We start from the raw sequence: 2500 nt of genomic DNA, 5'->3' as shown, positions 1-2500 counted from the left end.
ATATGCATCTCCTCTGCTTGCATATACTTTCGTTTTCTTTTTCGGTGGAGCAATAGATATGCTCTTTCTTCTTTTTTCTTTCAGTGTGAGAGTTTTTAGACATTGGTTCGTTGCAGCTTTCACTACTGGGATTAATGAGCCAGCAATGTATCCTACATTGTGCTCAATTACTGCAATATGGTAGGCAAAAGTGGCATTATCCTTTCCATGATATCTTACTTTTGGGCACTTGGCCCATACTTTACTGTTGAAAGCCTCGTTCATATTTTGAGTACGGCCCTTCCTGCATCTGCTCAAGATATCATCCGTTGCCAATCTCTCAAAACACTGGCGGACAAGGGTCATCTCCTCTGGGTTCAGTCTTAGTCTCACTTTCATTTTATCATGACTTCCTATTTCTTGCAATATCTTGCTGATAAAAACAGAAGCTCTTATCCCCTTCTGGACACAGCGAACGATCGTGTTTATCATCAGTGTTCATTAAATGAAGAAATATGGCCATTATTTCCCTTCTCATGGCACCAATAGGGTCATCAGGATCTTTGGCACCTCTCCTCACAGCACAACCATAATATTTACTGCACTTCACACTATAACTTTACTCAATTTATCTTTTCCACCGAGAGTACTGACAAATGTAATTCTTTCTTTTCCATTTTTATTTGTCACTCTTTTTTTTTTACACACTTCTTTTTTAATTCCTCTAAAAGATGTTTGAGTCTTTTCTTCACATGATTTATGCATTCCTCTTTTACCACTGGGTACTAAGTGCCATATGGACCAGTTCCTTCTTTCATTTCTTGTATTTCTTTAAACCCTTTTCCATCACCATCTCCTACATACACTCTGTATCTAAATTTCCTTTTTAAAGATCTTCCCCATATTGCAACAGCAGCATCCACTTCCCTTTGCCCAGAATATTCATAATAATTCTTCTTGCATTTTCCAGAGTCTTTATGTGCCTGCAATTTAGCCTTATGTTCATCTTCTGATATCAAAGTTTTCTTTAGTTTTCCATCAATAATATTACAAGCATTGCAATTTTTTTTAGAATATTTCTGCATCAACAACAAATCCTGTATAGGCTTCTATCACTATGCCCATGCCAACTGATGATGTAAAGCACCTCTTCACCCATTTACCATTACATAACTTCGATATCCAGAATCCCATCTTCATCAGGTTTGAAGCCCATTGCTTCATAGTGTTTGTGAATTGCCTTGTCAACATCTGGAATCATTTCATCATACTGGTTCTTAGCAATGGTTTCAACATAAGTCTTATAACGCTTGTACGTATAAGATACAAGTTGTTTGGTACCCATGGCACTCGTCATATTATTCAGGGCGGCGAGACCTCCCCCATTCATTATATTCTGGTACACAAATGAAGCAATAACTTCACCAATATTATTAGTTTTTAAGTGTTCTACCTTTTTCACTTTAGAATAAACAATGTTTTCAGATTCTTCACATTTACACTTAATAATAAAAATAACATCTAAATTCTGTCTTTCAAAATCAAGTTCAATTTTGCTACTACAATCACTGCATATAACTCTTTCATTGAAACATCTTAGTGTCTTTTTTGATGAGCAAATTATTTCATCTTCATCATTTTGTTCACTTTGTTTCATCATACTCTGTTCTTTTTCGCTCATGTATTCTTTCATGAGTTCACCTCGTCGTTCAACTCCAGCACAAACAGCTGGTGTGGAGCACGTGTCACCACCAACACAAACACTTGTTGCATCATCATTCATATCACTAATATTATCAGAGCAAATTGTATCATCTTCATCATCTGATAGGACTAATGATAAGTTCTCCTCAATATCGTCAAATAAGCCCACGGTTTCACTTATATTCGTAGGAATCCTGTAAAACATATTTGTAGGAAAACTAGTGTTTATCATTTCACAAACACGTGGAGAAAAGGTCACAGAAGAGACTACCACGTTGTCCTCCTCCACATGGTTCTTTCTTTTGTTTTCCTCAAGTTTTTGTCTCCTCTTTTCATTTAAATTTAGCATGTTTTTAGCAGACACTAAAAGCATGTTAGACCACTTCCTCTTAGGCATAATTAGTTGCCAAAAAATCGATATAAACAGACATTAGCTGATCGCGACCGAGAAAACACGCACGGACACACAGACTGACTATATTGATCGGGTAAGCAATGCCTTGTAGAGTCGCTGGATGATAGGGCTGTCAGGTAGATCCTTGGGTTACCATATGCATGCACAAAACTGCAATTTTTACCTACAAAAATACTCCAGATTGCTTTCATCTTTCGTCTGGCAACAGTACACACCTCGGGGCTAAAGGAGAAAGATAAAACTAAAATCCGTGATCTTGACCCTAAAATTGAGTTTCTTCCCTCAAGTAATTGGAGCTTAAGAAGAATTACAATATAAAAAAAAAAATATTTCCTGTAAAAAATATAAGTTTACGAAGTGCACAAACCTTAATTAAAAAATTAGAAAATATAAATATAAGAT

Source organism: Palaemon carinicauda, chromosome 10, assembly GCF_036898095.1.
Source record: "Palaemon carinicauda isolate YSFRI2023 chromosome 10, ASM3689809v2, whole genome shotgun sequence".
Classification (NCBI taxonomy): Eukaryota; Metazoa; Arthropoda; class Malacostraca; order Decapoda; family Palaemonidae; genus Palaemon; species Palaemon carinicauda.
The sequence above is the reverse complement of the archived record's forward strand: the minus strand, read 5'-3'. Positions refer to the sequence as shown.